The following is an 18,725-nucleotide window of genomic DNA, read 5'->3' as shown; positions in this document are numbered from 1 at the left end:
TCAGCGAATGGGAGACAAATGTGTATATTTCAAAGTTACACAGAACTGATGAATATGTTTGGCGGAAATGTGCACAAGAACTCATTAAAAAGTTTAGTATGGAAACAAACAAACAAAAGCTCTCAATTCAATAATGACACGAGTCAGAATGAGCTTTGATATGGAAATTGGAGGACCTCAATAGCTCACTTTTTCTTTTTTTTTCTGAATCACCCATTGTTATTTATGTCTACTAACTAATGGAGGATGAAATGTGCATGTTTTCAAAACATGAAATAAATAACAGTCACTTGTGGAGATGTGATAATTATCAGATTTGCAGCAAATGTGGAGGAGGAGTTTAATTATTTCCTTCTAGGGATGCTATGGGCATGATTCGCCCATGCTCCCAGACCCCCCAAAAAAAGTCTGGCTTTGGTTGCCCCCACTTGTGCCCTCCTGGACATTCCCTACACTCACCAGACCCATCCATGAGCACACACCATTATCTGAGCTTGTTTTTACAAAAAAAGGAGGTATTTAAAAATGTGCATATTTAAATACGTGCAAATTTGGGCTGGGAATGGTGAACAATAAAAGATACAAGATAAGATAAAAGCATAAAACTGAATGTTTGTTTTTTTGTTTTTTTAAGGAACAGAATTCTGATAAAACCATAGCTGGTCAGTTAGGGAAGGCTTCCTGAAATAAAGATGTTTTCAGGAGGTGCCAGAAACAGCAGTGTCAGTGCCTGCCTGACCTCCAGAGGCAGGGAGTTCCACAGAAGAGGGGGAGGTACCACATACTCTGGGTGGAGTCCAATCAGGCCATAGGTCCATGTGGAACCACTAGGAGCATGCCCTCTGGTGACCTCAGTGACTGGGCAGGTTGGTAAGGGAGAAGGCACTCTCTCAGGTATCCTGGTCCTAAGTTGTTTAGGGCTTTATACACTGTACCAAAACCTCAAGCCTGGCCCAGTAGTGAACAGGCAGATTGCCCATACATGCTCACTATTCTTTTCCCATGAGGTGTAGTCAGGGACTGCTAACAAAAAGTTGCAGGATGAGAAAGTATCATAGGATCCTTCCGATATCTTCTACCAGGTACCCTGCTCAAAGAGTGGAGGAATGCACCAATGACAAAGTGGTCATCTATGTGGTGTGTGTAGAACTGCATGGCACAGCAAAGTGATAAATAGAATCTTACTTTACTTCTACAGCTGATCATAAATCTGGGGAAGGAGAGTAGTAACATTCTCCCTACACTCAGCAGGATAAGACAGACCAGTTTGCCAAGTGTAACAGGGCACATAATGGTCATTAATCACTTCATAATTGGTTATTAGTATTCTCTTTGGGTTGGATCCAGAATCTTCTTTCTGTGAGATGAAGGGGCCTTCCATTTTCAGAAGATCCCTCTTCCTAACTTTTGGGGAATTCCCTTCCCCTTCCACACCACATTAAGCAGGGTCTACTCACTCTCCATGTAGAATTTTCAGGGGTGGGAAGGGCTCCCATGGGGAGGAAGGGGTGGGGAAGTCCACTTCCAGCAGTGCAGTTGATCCAGCTTAAATCTGGATCCAACCTTTGATGAGTAAATTAATACTGAGAATTTACCAACCATTTCATCATAATGCCCCCACACAACCCACTGAAGTCAGTTTATCTGATACATGCAGAATTTGCTGAACCATTGCTATTACATACTATTTGCATTCCTTTTTTTTCGCCGTTTTAGCCTACATAAATATTTACGTAGGCTAAAATGGCGAATTAAAAAAAAGGAACGCAAATAAAGCCCACTATGCTATTTGCGTTCCCCTTTTTTTTCGCCGTAATAGTCTACGTAAATATTTACGTAGACTAAAACGGTGAAAAATAAGGAACGCAAATGGCGGCCGCTGTAGCCGCCGCCATTTGCGTATGCCATTTTTTTTTTCCCCAGACATGATAGGCTATGTAAAGACTTACATAGCCTATCATGGTTCTTAATGGCAGCCACTATGGCGGCCGCCATTTGCATCTGCACCAGCCAGTCCATGGCCGGAAATCCAGCTGGAGATGTCCCTGGCCTGGCCAGCTGCTTCGCGGAGACGCCACGGAGCAGAGCCGGCCATTGAGGATTCCAGGGGGGAGAACCGGATCGCCTCCCCCGCGTCGAGGATTCCAGGGGGAGGGATGGAGTGCCTCTCCCACCCACAAACACAATCTGTGAAAAGGTAAGTGATTTTGTACATCCCTAACCATTGCAAACTATGTAAAATATAATAATTTAATTTGTCTGACCACTAGTAGGCTAATGACAATGCCATTTTTTACATGTTTTGGAATGTTACCACGTCAGATGTGGGTGTCCATCTTTTACAAGTGAAGTACTATAATGACTTGAGTGGGAAAACAGGAATTTACCAGGAATTATGGTAAAATATGGCTGTGGAATGAATGACGTACCATTTTAACCATCGCACAGAGCTCTGTCAAGCCAGTTACCTATTTGTTAGCCAACTCATTTCCTATAGTTCAATGGATGGAATGTCCAAATCAGATTGATATTCACCTAGTTATGATGGAAATACAACACAAGACGAAAAACACATGCTATAAATATCATGTAGATACAAACAGAAAAAACTGCATTGTGGATTGTGTACAAATCATGTTCAAAGGTGAGATGGTACAACGCTTACAGAAGAAAACAACACCTGGTTATCACTTGCATAAAGAGTATAAAGAATTTTTTAAGCAACAAGATTGGAACAGTTGATGGCATTTGAGCTGCAAACAACAGTACATTTCAAATCGTGTGTGTGTGTGTGTTTAAACAGGTGCATCTTGCTGTGTTGTATTTTGTTTTGCATCTCACTGGTAGACAGGCAGTGGACACAGGAGGTAACCATTTCCAGACGACTGATGACATTAGACTCAATCTGCCAGGCAGGGATATATTCAGGAGTAAATTTGTCTATATGCATTTGATCTGCCAGGAGACCAGCACAGAGCTCCATGTAAGCAAATGCTCCTCCTCCTAACTTTGTGTATAGGCTGATGGGATCTGAGCTGGCCTGGCAGTGAGTGACCAAGACTAACTTTAACCCTTGGGATTGTAGTGGATAGCTTGACAAAAAAGTTGAGGCAGTGTGTGGCTGCACATTCCATGTTGGATATAATTAGAAAAGGATTCTAAAAGAAAACTATCAATGTCATAATGCCTTTATGCAGATCTACTGTGAAACACACTCCCAGTAGTGTGTACAGTTCTGGTCACCACATGTCAAATACACACACACACACACACACACACACAGACCCTCCCCCCCATATCTATATCTGTAGATAGATTAGATAGATAGATAGATAGATAGATAGATAGATAGATAGATACAGGCAGGCAGGCAGGCAGGCAGGCAGGCAGGCAGGCAGGCAGGCAGGCAGATATAGTAGAGCTGGAAAAGGTACAGAAAAGGCCAACCAAAATGATCGAAGGACAAGAGGAAGGTTGCAAGATTTGGGGCTATTTAGCTAAGAAAAACTGTGAGTTAGGGGAGTGGTGTGGAGAAAGTGGATGAAATACTTTTCTCGTTTTCTCATAATATTAAAATATTTCTCATAATATTAACATTAGAGCTGTGCACAAGTGGCCTCTTGAAATTCTCTACCTTATTTGTAGGCAGACAAATTTGGGAGATAATTTCCCCAATTTCTCCAGGGGGAGGAGAAATTCTCAACAGTTTTTCCCAGGTAGGGCTCACTGTTGGCAGAGCTTGTAGCACAGCTGCTTTATTTTCCCCTAAGTGTGGTGGTGGGGGGGAAGGGTCATGCTGCAACACCATCAACTGTCTTGGCAGGCCGGCACCCAATTTGCATCCTCCGCAATGCAGGTGGGGCAGTGTTGTGTCTAGCTCCAGGGATGAGGTGGAGTTAGTGCTCTGCAATTTCCTGAATGTTTTCTCTCCCCATGAAAGAGGCGTCCGTTGTTCTGCCTCACTCAGGATAGTTCATTGTTACGTTTGTGGTGTTTTTGAGCTTCCCTAATCCTGGTTTGCCTGCACATCCTGATCTGAAAAAGCCCAATGGGAGGAATTACTTCATGGTGCCTTAAACTGGGTTTTAATTGAAGTTCAGGAAGCTGAGGAGGCCACAGGTGACCAGATAGATGACTGTACAATGAAAAACAGGTCACTTGTGCTCATTCCTCGGTCATCTCCCAAGTAAGGTAAGCCCAAGAAACACAAAGCCAACCCATGAGAATTTCTCTGAAATTTCATCACCATTGAATTTCTTTTCAAATGCAATTTCTTAGGGATGTGTCAGAGAATTCTGCCACGGATCTCGGTGAAGCCGAATGCCAGTGCATTCGGCCCCCTGAAATCTGTGGCGGAATGGCCTGCCACCCCCCCGCCACCCGCGGATCCCCCCTGGGACGAGACTTACCTGGGGCGGATGTTCCGGGTGGCGGTGGCTGCGGCGGCTGCGGTGGCCGGTCTTCTGACCGGCTGCCGCCGCCGCCATTTGAAGTCTTGTCATTTTTTTTTTTACAAGACGTGATAGGCTACGTAAAGATTTACGTAGCCTATCATGGCAGGATAAAAAAAAACAACGCGTATGCAAATGGCGGCGGCTACGTCCACTGCCATTTGTGTTCCTTATTTTTGGCCGTCTTAGTCTACGTAAATATTTACGTAGACTATGATGGCGAAAATAAAGGGGAACGCAAATAGTGTAGCTGGCGCTATTTGCGTCCCTTTTTGATTTGCTGTTTTAGCCTACATAAATATTTATGTAGGCTAAAACGGTGAATCAAAAAGGGAGGGACGCAAATAGTGCCCACTACACTATTTGCGTTCCCCTTTATTTTCACCGTCATAGTTTACGTAAATATTTACGTAGACTAAGACGGCCAAAAATAAGGAACGCAAATGGCGGCAGACGTAGCCACCGCCATTTGCATACGCGTTTGTTTGTTTTTTACCCAGAGCCCTCCGCGGCTGGAAATCCAGCTGCGGACAGCTCTGGCCTGGGCCTGGCCAGCTGCTCCACAGAGCTTCCGTGGAGCACAGCCGGCCATGGAGGATTCCAGGGGGGAGGAACAGAACACCTCCCCCCCCATCAACAGAATCCGCGGAAAGGTAAGTGACTTTCATACATCCCTACAATTTCTCTTCTATCGAATGGTTAAAAAAAAATGTGGGAGAAATTTTCGACACAGCACTAATTAAAATATTACAACCCCAGGACATCCAATGAAGCTGAATGGTGAGAGAGTAAGAAGAGATAAAAGTACTTCTTCACATATTACATAGTAAACTATGGAATATGATATCACAAAATGTAGTGATGGCCACCAAGGTGGATGACTTTAACAAGGAATTAGATAAATTCATGGAGGATAAGGCTATCAATGGCTACTATTCATGATAGTTCTATATTACCTTGAGTACTGGAGGCAGTATGCATCTGTATTCCAGTTGCTGGGGAACATGAGCAGGAGGTCCCTCTTCATGACTTGCTTATGGGTTTCCCATGGGTAGCTAGTTGGCCACTGTACAAACAGAATGTTGGATTAGCTGGGCATTTGGTCTGCTCAGCATGGGTCTTCTTATGTGCTTTTGTTACCCTTTTAACACACCAATGTCAGTTATTCATTTTCTACAGCACCTCTGGACTGTTGGCTATCTTACTACACAGGCCATAGCACAATAACAAACAACACAGCAGTTAAATAAGGGCAACATGATAGAACTGCAGAACTAGAAAACCAGTAAATGCCGATGATGTACATTGTACATTAAACATTTATTTCAAAGCCGATGCAGCTCCAACATGTTGATCTAATCTGGACCTTTTAGTTAGGTATGTCTTTGTGGTATTCTTAAATAAAACTTTTTTGATTTCCAACCCAGCCATATCCTAAGCAATCAGAAGAGAGCATAATTCATGACATATCAGAGGAAGCAACTCAGAAACATGTATTTGCGGCATCTGGAGCAGTTTTCTGCTTTGTAATTTTATCAAATGCAACACGTTTACTTGTTCTAGTGCTTTTATTAGATTTCTGTTTTCAGCTCTTAACAATGTTGTACGAAAGATGCTCCAGGTCTTTGCCATTTCATTTATTTAGTTATTTACTTACTTACTTACTTACTTACTTATTTATTTATTTTACTTCCACAAACAGTAATTCTCTAAGGGGGGCATCACCTGTGCAGCACTGCCTTTGTTTTAATGAGAATTTCTGGCTGGTAGTATTTTAATATGGTAGCTTGGAACTCTAGGGAAACCTTTATAGGGATTAGTTCACCTTATGTATTACCAGAGATGGAGTCATCTAATAAGTGAGAGAATTACTCATCTGGATTCCATTTATAAATATTTGTGTGTGATGGGAAAACAAAACAAAGCTGTCTTTAAATTATTCATTATAACCAGTCACAGGATCCGCTGTAGGTACAATAAGTTATGCAGCAGCTAAAAATGTTGCTACTAGGGACCCTCCCGACTCCACCCCCTCCAAAATCAAGGCCCAGATTCAGGACTGAATCTACCTTGGTCACCCGGATGGATGAGCTTTGTTGAGAAAAAGACAGGGGGAGTGCAACCCTGTTCCTCTTACAAGATCTCTCAGTGGCTTTTGATACCATTAGCCATGGTATCTTCCTGGGACTGCTTAGTGGATTGGAAGCAGGGATAGACAGACCCCCTCCCCGATCCAGGTTCTCTGGGTGCTCACCCAGCTACTCGCCCTACTCACACACCCCTTGTGCTTGCTGAGCCACCCAAATCTACCCTGAGCCATTTGCAAGTGCCTGTCGTTCCCACAGTTACCATTTTCTGAAAAAAATGGCACCTCCGGAGCTTCCAGAAATCAAATATTGTACACACAGTGGCTGTAAGGGCCCCTTCTACACAATATTGCAGGTGTAAATGGGCTGGGGGGGGCGTGAGTGGGAGCAGCAGCTCGGCAGGCACAGCACAAAGGTGCAAGCAGGGAGGAGTCCATTGGACTTCTGGTCTCAGCCGAGACCCTGAGCCATCCCTAATTGGAAGTTGGGGGCCAATGAATTGCCAAAGATTCCATTCCTACCTGCAGTGTTCTTTCCAGACAGCGGCATTTGGAGAGTGTTTCTCAGCCCCCTAGCAATTTTGCTGCAGGGTGAAGTGCTGCAAAGAACCATCTTGTCCCTGATGCTGTTTAACATCTATATGAAGCTGTTGGGTGTGGTCATTAGTAGGGCTGTGCACTGCTTTAGCTCTGGAGCTGAATTCCGATAGGGATGGCGGAGAATTCTGCCACGGATTTCAGTGAGGCCGAATGCACTGGCATTCATCCCCCCAAAATCCATGGTGGAATGGCCTCCCACCCCCCGCCCCCCTATGGATTCCCCCCCCCCCGGGACAAAGCTTACCTGGGGTGGATGTTCCGGTGGTAGCTCCAGCGGCGGCTCTGGCGGCGGCGCCTGGTCTTTCAACTGGCTGCCGAGGCCGCCATTTGCATCTGCTGTTTGCTGTGATAGGCTACGTAAGTATTTACGTAGCCTATCATGGCAAGCAAAGCAACAACAACAGCGTATGCAAATGGTGGCGGCTATGATGGCCGCCACTTGCGTTCCCTAGCCTAAATATTTACGTAGGCTAAAACGGCAAAAAATAGGGAACACAAATGGCGGCCGCCATAGCCGCCACCATTTGTGTACGCTGTTGTTGTTGTTTTCATGTCGTGATAGGCTATGTAAATACTTACGTAGCCTATCACGGCAGCCTGGATGGACTAGGGATGTACGAAAATTCTGCCACGGATCTCGGGGAGGCCGAATGCCAGCGTATTCAGCCCTCCGAAATTGGTGGCTGAATGGCCTGCCCCCCCTCGCCACCCCCCCAGGACGAGACTTACCTTGGGTGGATCTTCCTGGTGGCGGCGGCTCCGGCAGCAGCTCCGGCGGTGGTTCGGCGGCGGCGGCGGCTGTGGCGGCTGGTCTTCTGACTGGCTGCCGCTGCTGCCATTTCCAGTAAAAAAAACCCCAAAAACGTGATGGCTAGGTTTAAAAAAAAAAAAACGTGATAGGCTACGTAAATGTTTACGTAGCCTATCACAGCTGACTTAAAACAAACAAACAAACACGCGTACGCAAATGGCGGCGGCCATGGCTGCCACCATTTGTGTTCCTTATTTTGGCACGTCTTAGTCTACGTAAACATTTACGTAGACTAAGACAGCAAAAATAAGGGGAACACAAATAGTGTAGCGTCTACGCTATTTGCGTTCTCCTTATTTTCGCCGTCTTAGTCTACGTAAATGTTTACGTAGACTAAGATGTACCAAAATAAGGAACGCAAATGGCGGCAGCCATGGCTGCTGCCATTTGCATACGCGCATTTTTTTTTTTAAAAGTCAGCCGTGATAGGCTATGTAAAAATTTACGTAGCCTATCACAGCTGACTGCAGGGACGCAAACAGCGGCGGCTACGGCCGCTGCCATTTGCGTCCCTGCTAACCAGCGGCCGGATGTCCGGCTGCTGGTGGAGCCGGCCGGCGGCTCTGCAGAATCCCTGTGGAGCACAGCCGGCCGGCCAGGATTCCGTGGGGAGGGACGGAACGCTTCCCCCCCAACCATAAACAGAATCCGCGAAAGGTAAGTGCCTGTCGTATTTCCCTAAATTCCGAGCCAAAGTGGGGTGGTTCGAGCTGCACCCAAAGAGGGTTGGACTCAGCCTGAATGTACTCAAAGTCGGTTGGGTCTCTCCATAGTGCTTCAGAGTGCCTCGAAGAAATCTGGAAGCTCAGCCATCCAGCCATCCAGCCCCCCAGCTGCCCCCCACCCAGCTGTGTGGCCCCCCAGCCTTCCAGCCGCATGTGCCCCCTGCTCTATATCTGAACTCTCAGGATGCATGCCAGCAGCTTGCTTCTTCTAGGGACTTGCCATTGTGACTTCCTCTCTTTTCAGAAGTTGAATCCTGTGTAAATGGCGGCTGTAGGGCCATCATCTATGCAACATTACAGGCATAAATGTCTTATGGTTTCCATTTGCACAGGATTCAATGTCCAGAGATAGAGGCTGATGGCATGTGTCCCAAGGGTCCAGATAAAGCACAGGGGGCATGTGCATCAGGGGTGTCAGTGCGGGAGAGCCCACTTTGGGCACCTAAATCCCACTGAAGCAGGTCAGGTTGGACCTGAAGCAGCCTGAAGCAGGTTGGGCCTGTCTTGGAAGCCCCAAAGCAGCCTCCAAGGTGGTTCAGGGACTAGATCTACACTACTGCTTTATAGCGGTATTGAAGTGCACTGATCACTGTTGGGGCACATTTCACATTCAATTAGGGATGTATGAGTCCCCTACCTGCCAGTCCGTTCCTCCCCCCCAAATCCTCACCAGCTGGCTCCACTCCATGGCAATTCCATGGAGCTGCCGGCCGGCTCCAAAGCGCCAGCAATATGGCTGCCATGCCGTATTGCTGGCTGAAGGGGACTTGATGGACTGTGGATGCAAATGGCATCCAGGACACCATTTGTGGCCATAAAGGCCTTAGTTTAAGGTAAATGCAGCCATAAATGGCTGCATTTACCTTAAGCTAAGGCCTTTATGGTTGCAAATGGCATCCTGGATGTCATTTGCATCCGTGCTTTTCATTCATGCGATAGGCTAGGCAAATATTTTTGTAGCCTATCACATGAATGAAAAGCACAGACGCAAATGGCATCCAGGATGCCATTTGCGGCTGTAATGGCCTTAGTTTAAGGTAAATGCAGCCATTAAGGTAAATGCAGTCAGTCCCCCTCAGCCAGCGATATGGCATGGCGGCCGTATCGCTGGCAATCTGGATCTGGAGGAGCCGGCTGAAGAGGATTCCGCAGGGAGGCAGAGGTAAGTCTTCCGTTCCGCCACGGACTCTGGGGGGCCAGATTCTTTAGGATCCAGCCTCATTCGAGTCTCTGGCGAAATTCTTTGCCATCCCTACATTCAATATACCACTATTGTGTTATTTCCTGCATTTTACTCCACATTATCCAAAATACCACAACAAATGTCACTGTGTGCCCTATGAGGTATAAATACACAAGAGGGATATAGTGTTTCCATGATGGGATCGTAATGATATGACACAAGGTGTAGATATGGCCCCAAGGTCCCTGCACAGCCCTAGTCATTAGGAGCAAAGTGTCATTCTTTTTTTGTCATCATGCTTAGCATACACAGTATGCTAATGACAGCCAGTTCTATTTTTTTTCCAGTTAAAACTCAACCAACCCCCCCCCCCACACACACACACAAACCAACTTGATGTGGTCATGCATATGGCTGTATCACACGCTTTTGTACAGTGTTTTACCAATGTGCAGAATCACCTTTGTGCATCAATACAAAGCACCTTGAGGCAATCGTTTGTGCTGTCACATCAGGATTGTGGGTGAGGGTGTTTTTTGCTTTGGTTTTTTGCAGCGTTTTATTGATGCACATGTGCATATTGGTAATCCAGACAAAGAAGGGGGGTGCCAATTAACTGTAAACTGTGGTAATCTCTGCATGCTCCAGTTCCAGAATTCATTGTGAAAACTCTCCTGGTTAAACTGGAATTTTGAAGTAATGGAACACTGAGCAGAGCAAACATGAGAGGGTGGGGGGTGGGAGGAAGAAACAGTATGGGGGGAAATTACTATATCAGAAGAGCACTAAGAAATATTTTGAGGGATTAAGAATCCAGTAATGCCTGATATATAAGTGATTTTGTTAAAACAGGGGAGAGCAACCTACAGCCCTTGGCCTAAATTCAAAAGCCCTCTGCAAGCAAGCAATGCAGACCTTGGCAAGAGTGATCTGCCCCTTCCCTGGAAGCCTCCTGGACAGGGAGGAAGCATGGGGGAGAGGGAGAAAAGGAGATGTCAGAGAGAGGGAAGGGGAGGGATGAGACAGAAAGAGTGTGTGTGAGAGAGAGAGAGAGAGAGAGAAGGGGAAGGCAGCAAGAGAAAGCAAAGGGAGATCCCTTGTCTACCATCTTTGGGATTGGCATTTCCCCACTGTTGGCTTCAACCACACCCACCAGTGGCATGTGATCCCCCAATACATTACCCTAAGGGAATGCTGCTTTCAACAGGGGAATTCCCCCCCCCCCGGTGTGCTAGAAGAACATGCAATCCATTGTATCAATAGCTCAATAATAACTTGGCTCTTCATCTTTCCTCAACCCACAAGCCACACAGAGAAATTAAGTTCCCTTCACACATACAGTTGTGGGCTGTATGCAATGTTTTAAATGTATTTATTGTGTTCATTAACATAAAATGATGTGCTGCCCTTCAGTATCTCTACTTCTGTATGGCTAACAAGTTTTATCAAAGACTTAAAAGAGTAAGATCATAGACAAAATGATAACAACAGCAGAACAGTTAAAAAAATAGAAGTCAGAGAAACTGAGTAAACACACACACACACACACACATTTTAAACAGTATGTTAAAGGGTTTTTGGAAATAAAACAGATCTTCACCTGGAGCCGGAAAACAACAAACATAAGGGTGGTGCAAGGCAAGTCTCCCTGTATTCCAAAGGTATGGTGCCACCACCAAGAAGGCCCTCTTCTTGATTAAATTAGAGGCATTCTGCTTCATTGACTATGCTAAAGCATTTGATTGTGTGGATCACAACAAACTGTGGCAAATTCTTAAAGAGCTGGGATACCAGACCACCCTACCTGTCTCCTGAGAAATCTGTACGAGGGTCAAGAAGCAACAGTAAGAACCGGACATGGAACAACCGATTGGTTCAAAATTGGGAAAGGAGTATGACAAGGTTGTATACTGTCACCCTGCTTATTTAATTTATATGCAGAGTACATCACGAGAAATGCCAGGTTGGGTGAATCACAGGTCAGAATTAAGATTGCCAGGAGAATTATCAGCAACCTCAGATGCACAGACGATACCACCCTAATGGCAGAAAGCGAAGAGGATCTAAACAGCCTCTTGTTGAGGGTGAGAGTGGAGAGTGCAAAAGCTGGTTTGAAACTCAACATTAAAAAAACTAAGATCATGGCATCTGGCCCCATCACTTCCTGGCATATAGAAGGGGAAGAAATGGAAGCAGTGACAGATATTCTTGGGCTCCAAGATCACCACAGACAATGACTGTAGCCATGAAATCAAAAGATGCTTGCTAATTGGGGGGAAAGCTATGGCAAACCTAGACAGCATAGTAAGAAGCAGAGACATCACCTTGCCGACAAAGGTTCCTAATCAAAGCTATGGTTTTCCCAGTAGTAATGTATGGCTGTGAGATCTGTACTATAAGGAAGGCTGAGTGCCAAAGAATTGATGCTTTCGAACTGTAGTGCTGGGATGTCGGAGAATTTCTCCACGAATCTCCGGGAGGCCGAATGCCAACGCATTCGGCCCCCCGAAATTAGTGGGGAAATTCTCCGACACCCCCCCACCCCACCCCTGGGATGGGACTTACCTCGCGCGAATGTCCCTCATGGCGGCGGGTCCTGGCGGCGGTTCGGCTGGCAGCCGCCGCCATTTCCAAGTAAACTGTAAAAAACAAAACAAAAACGTGATAGGCTACGTAAAGATTTACATAGCCTATCACAGCTAAATTTTCAAAGTCAGCCATGATAGAAGTCTATCATGGACTATCACGGCTGACTTTGAAAAAAAAAAAAGCGTGTACGCAAATAGCGTTGCCCTTATTTTCGCCGTAGTCTACGTAAATCTTTACGTAGACTACCCGTGCCCATGGGCGCCGCCATTTGCATACATGCATTTTTTTTGTTTTTTTCACTCAGCCGTGATAGGCTACATAAACATTTACGTAGCCTATCACGGCTGACTGCAGGGACGCAAACGGCGGCGGCTATGGCCACCGCCATTTGCGTTCCCGGCCGGCCGGGATTCGTGGCGGGAGGGACGGGGCACATCCCCCCCGGCCAGAATTTCAGGGGGGAGGGATGGGGCGCCTCCCCCCTGGCCAGAATTTTGGGGGGAGGGATGGAGCGCCTCCCCCCCACCACGAAGCAAATTTCATCAAAGTTAAGTGACTTTCGTACATCCCTACTTGCTTTACACACTCTCTCTTCCTCTCTGGTCTCCAGGAAGTGGAAAATCTAGGATCACAAGAAAGGTCCTCAAATGGGATGGATACCTCCTCCAATGAAACCTCTGCATATAACCAGTTGTTGTTCTTTATTCGGTCAGTCGCTTCCGACTCTTTGTGACTTTGTGGACCAGCCCACGCCAGAGCTTCCTGTCGGCCGTCGCCACCCCCAGCTCCCCCAAGGTTGAGTCCATCACCAGACCAAGATACAATTGAGCAAGGAGACATCTTCACACAGAGAAAGGAATTCATCACAATTGAGAGAAGGGCTCAGAGATTAGAAGAGCATGATGAGCCTAGTCCAGGGCTGTTGACCCTTTTTCAGCCCAGGGGCTGGATTTAATTTTGGAGAAGCTCTCAGGGGCCACACATTACAGTGGTGGGTGGAGCCAAAGCAAAAAGGGGTGGTGGTCAAAGACAGACAGGGTGGGCCAACACACCAAAAATACCAGCATGTTGTAGCTGAAAGCACTTATTGCTAGTAAGAAAGACTTACGAGAGACATTAAAACCTTTTTAAAGGGGGGAAAAACAAGACAAAAGCTGAGAACAACCCTCCCCCCAACTGATTGGTGGTTGGGGGAGAGGGGAACCTGGGAGGGCCAAATTTGCCCCATGGTAATAAGTTTCTGAACATCTGGCCTAGTCTATATTTGGTGCTTTTCAGAGCTCATCCAAACATTAAAGGTAGTATTGTCAGACAGTTTAATGAGCCTATGTTAAGATAGAAGGAAAACAGATGGAGCAACGTGATGCTTTGCCTTCTCATGCTTTGTTTGATCAGGTAAGTAAAGCTAATGAAAACTTCATACACACACACACACACACAATTTTTCAAAACAGAGGCATGATCCCAACTGAGTGAAGCACCCTTAAATCCTTTTGATTTGAACAGAAAAGTTAAGCATGTGCTTAAATCTTCCCATTGAGCCTAGCCCTGAGTTAAGTGCATAGAACTCTTAGAGAAAGATTTTGAAAGATGATGCTATAAAATGGAATGATGCCGCTGCTCCAGATCCTCACTAATGCCTCCAGAAACTGCTTACCTCTGCAACAATCAAGCAATTCATCTTGAAGTTTGGGCTGCTTGGTCAGCATGAGATAGTCAGTGGAAAGCGAGGAAATCAATATGTCAAAGAGTCAAGTATGTGGGCCACATTCAGGTCATGAAAATGCAGTAAATCCTTACTGGCCACATTTTCAGGAAACCCTCCTAAAGCCATAGGTTCTTCCTGGAACTTATACAAGGATCTTATTAAGCCTGCATTGTTCAATGAAGTCAGGATACTCTTTAATTAAGGGGTGCAGAATCTGAATCTTAGGTCCCAGTCTAAACCTCCAGAGTTTCCTATATGGCCCTGTCTCCTGATTTTGTGCAGTTCCCCCCCACCCCATACTGAAAGGTTGAAATGTATTTATTTGTTTGCTTGTTTACAATATTTATATACCACTCCACATCAAAGACTTTGGAGTGGTGAACAACAGATAAAAGAATAAAACACTATATTAAAACAATTAAAACATTTTAAAAGAAACAGCTTCCCAACTTAATAAACTGCAGCTGATCACACAAGGAAGGCCTCTCGAAATAACAATGTATTCAGGAGGTACCGAAAGCAACACAAAGTTAGTGCCTGCCTGACCTCCAAAGGCAGGAATTCCACAGGAAGGGGGCCACCATGCTGAAGGCTCTTTTCCTGGTGGACTCCAACTGGGCCATGGGTCCATGTGGAACCACCAGAAGCATGCCCTCCGATGACCTCAGTGACTGGGCAGGTTGGTAAATAAGGAAGTGCTCTCTCAGGTATCTTGTTCCTAAGATGTTTAGGGCTTTGAACACTAGTACTGATACCTTAAACCTTGCCTGGTAGTGAATAGGCAGCCAGTGCAGTTCCCTCAGCAAAGCAGTTAGTTACATGCTGAAAAGGGGAAGATCTTGACAACAGCTGAGCAGCTGCATTCTGCACTAGCTCCACCTTCTGGACCAGTCTCAAGGGCAGCCCCACACAGAGTGCATTGCAGTAATCCAGTCTTGAGGTTACTAATGCCTGTACCATCATGGCCAGGCTATCCCAGTCCAGGAGACGCCATAGCTGGTGAACCAGCTGAAGATGGTAAAAGGCACGCCAAACCCCCACGGCCACTTGGGTCTCCAGTAGTGACAGTGATGGATCTAGGAGTCCCCCCCCTGCTACTTAGGAAATACTTTTCCTGAGGCTTAGTTATTGGAAATTACATAGTTATTGAAAATTACAATTATCTGGTATTTGGGGTATTTTGGCCCTGCCCATTTGCCTTTGGTCCCAGCCCTTTGGGCTTCAGTCCCACCCACAACTAGGGATGTAAGAAACTCACTTACCTTTTCACGGATTGATTCGCGGTGGGTGGGGAGGTGCTCTGTCCCTCCCCCCAGAATCCTCGATGGGGGGGAGGCGATCTGGTCCTCCCCCCCAGAATCCTGCCCGGCTGGATCTGCTCTGCAGCCGGCCAGGCCCGTTCGCAGCCGGATTTCTGGCCACGGACGGGCTGGTGCGGATGCAAATGGCAGCCGCCATAGCAGCCACCATTTGCGTCCTTGCGTTAGCCGTGATAGGCTACGTAAGTATTTACGTAGCCTATCACAGCAAGCCAATAATAATTTTTTAAAAAACAGCGTATGCAAATGGCAGCGGCTACAGCGGCCGCCATTTGCGTTCCCTATTTTTCACCGTTCTAGCCTACGTAAATATTTACGTAGGCTATTATGGCGAAAAATAGGGGAACACACATAGCGTAGTGGGTGCTATTTGCATTCCTTTATTTTTCGCCATTCTAGCCTACGTAAATACTTACGTAGCCTATCACGGCTAGTGCAGATGCAGCTGCCATTCGCAAAGCAACGCGAATGGCAGCAGGTAAGTGTTCCGTTTCGTGTGGCTTTTGCGGGCTGGGGGAGCGGGGGGCTTCATTCCGCCATGGTTTTTGGGGGGCCGAATGCACTGGCATTTGGCCTCACCTAGATCCGTGGTGGAATTCTCTGACATCCCTAGGCACAGATTAGTTGCCTGTCCAGGTCTTCTCCTTTGCAGATTGATCAATAAATGTGGCTCAGTTTGATACCATTCACTTGTGTCTCATCTCTTTATTTCTACCTTTGCCTGCAAATAGGGATGATGGAGAATTCCGCCACGGATTCCAGTGGGGCCGAATGCCAGTGCATTCACGGAATCTGTGGCGGAACGGCCTCCTGCCCCCCTCCCACCTGCCCCGCGGAACCCCCCGGGACGAAGCTTACCTGCGGCAGCGGGGGTGGCAGGTGCGGTGGCGGGGGTGGCAGGTGCGGCGGCAGGTGCGGCAGCTGCGGTGGTGGGGGCGGCAGGTGCGGCAGGGGCAGGGACAGCAGGTGTGGCGGTGGGGGCAGCGGGGGCAGCGGGGGCGGCTGCTGCTGGGTGCAACGAATGCAAATGGCAGCAGCTATGGCGGCTGCCATTTGCGTTCGCTATTTTCGCCGTTCTAGCCTACGTAAATATTTACGTAGGCTAGAATGGCTAAAAATAGTGAATGCAAATGGCGGCAGCCATAGCCACCACCATTTGCATATGTGTTTTTTTTTTACTTTGCTGTGATAGGCTACGTAAATATTTTATTTATTTAAAATGGCTACGGCTGCTGCCATATGCATCCCTGCTGCCCAGCAGCTAGATGTCCGGCTGCCAGCAGAGCCGACCGGCAGCTCTGCAGAATTCCCGTGGAGCGGAGCTGGCCGGGTAGGATTCCGGGGGGAGGGACGGAGCGCCTCCCCCCCATCGAGGATTCCGGGGGGAGGGACGGAGCGCCTTCCCCCCCACCGCGAAGCAGATCCGCAAAACGGTAAGTGAATTTCGTACATCCCTACATGCAAAAAGAGCTGTTGTGCAAATAAGAGCAGCTTGTGTCTGTTCTGCAGACATTACTGAGCCCGGATAAGAACTCTTAGCAGAGAAGAATAATTGGTAGGAATGTCAGAGAATTCTGCCATGGATCTCGGGGAGGCTGAATGCCAGCGCATTCGGCCCCCCAAAATCGGTGGCGGAACGGTCTGCCCCCCCACCCCCCTGGGAAGGGACTTACCTTGGGCGGATCTTCCTTGCGGCGGCGGCTCTGGCGGCGGCTGCATCTGCGGTGGCCGGTCTTCCGACCGGCTGCCGCCACTGCCATTTCCAGTTAAACAACAACAACAACAACAAAACGTGATAGCCTACGTAAAGATTTACGTAGCCTATCACGGCTAGATTTTTAGAAAACACCGTCTTAGTCTACGTAAATGTTTACGTACACTAAGACGTGCCAAAATACGGAACGCAAATGGCGGCGCCCAAGGGCGCCGCCTTTTGCGTACATGCATTTTTTTTCTCTTTTAAATCAGCCGTGATAGGCTACCTAAACATTTATGTAGCCTATCATGGCTGACTGCAGGGACGCAAACGGCGGCAGCTATGGCCGCCGCCATTTGTTGTTGTTGTTGCTGCTGCTGCAATTGAGATTTACAAAATCATATTCTTTTCCCTGAGCATATAGGACTCAGTTGTCTAAACAAAGCAAGCAAGTAAAACAACAACAACAAACTTTCAGTGCTTTGAAGTTAATTTGTTTTTCCTACATGCAATTCGCAGGTTCAAACAAAATTATCTTGTGCTTATGCCATGAAGAAGGAAAAAAGTGTTTTTATGTCAAATTCAAGTATGCCCCCCCACACACCCACACATACACTGCCAGATAAAAGAAAGGTATAAATCTGAATAGCGAAAAAGTTGTTGTGAAAAACTTTTGCTTTTGTTGCATCTGGATCGATATTCATGTAAAAATAGAAAGAAACACATGTTCTCTGTGCTGGGGCAGGACTGTGTAATAGACAACCTCTCTTTACGATTATGACTGCACTGCTACTTTTCAACAGAGCGATGGTTTCAGGCTCATGAAGTAAGGTGGCCACTTACACTCAGCCAAAAAAAGAGAGGAATTGTATCACCACGAAAGGGGGCCCAAGGAGACCACCAAGTTGCATGATGTTTGGATATGCCCATTTATATGTATAGGTTCAAATTTAGAAATAATGGGTGGGATCCATGATCTGCCTTGTTCAAGAGGAAGGGCTCAGCACATGGGAGGGGGGGGGCTTTGGGGCTTCTGCAGACTTATGACTGGATAACTTTTTGTTTGTTTGTTTTGAGAACTGCGACTTCATTTCATAGAATCATAGAATCATAGAATCATAGAATCATAGAATCATAGAATCATAGAATCATAGAATCATAGAATAGTAGGGTTGGAAGGGGCCTACAAGGCCATCGAGTCCAACCCCCTGCTCAATGCAGGAATCCAAGTCAGAGCATCCCTGACAGATGGCTGTCCAGCCTCGTCTTGAACGCCTCCAGTGTGGGAGAGCCCACCACCTCCCTAGGTAATTGGTTCCATTGTCATATTGCTCTAACAGTAGGAGGTTTTTCCTAATGTTCAGCCAGAATCTGGCTTCCTGTAACTTGAGCCCATTATTCCTTGTCCTGCGCTCTGGGATGATCAAGAAGAGATCCTGGCCTTCTTCTCTGGGACAACCTTTCAAGTACTTGAAGAGTGCTATCATATCTCCCCTCAGTCTTCTCTTCTCAAGGCTAAACATGCCCAGTTTTTCAGTCTCTCTTCATAGGGCTTTG

The sequence above is a fragment of the Heloderma suspectum genome, chromosome 9, assembly GCF_057233095.1.
Source record: "Heloderma suspectum isolate Gila_16-S chromosome 9, 16-S_ref, whole genome shotgun sequence".
NCBI classification, from domain to species: domain Eukaryota; kingdom Metazoa; phylum Chordata; class Lepidosauria; order Squamata; family Helodermatidae; genus Heloderma; species Heloderma suspectum.
This window is presented reverse-complemented; position numbering follows the sequence as displayed.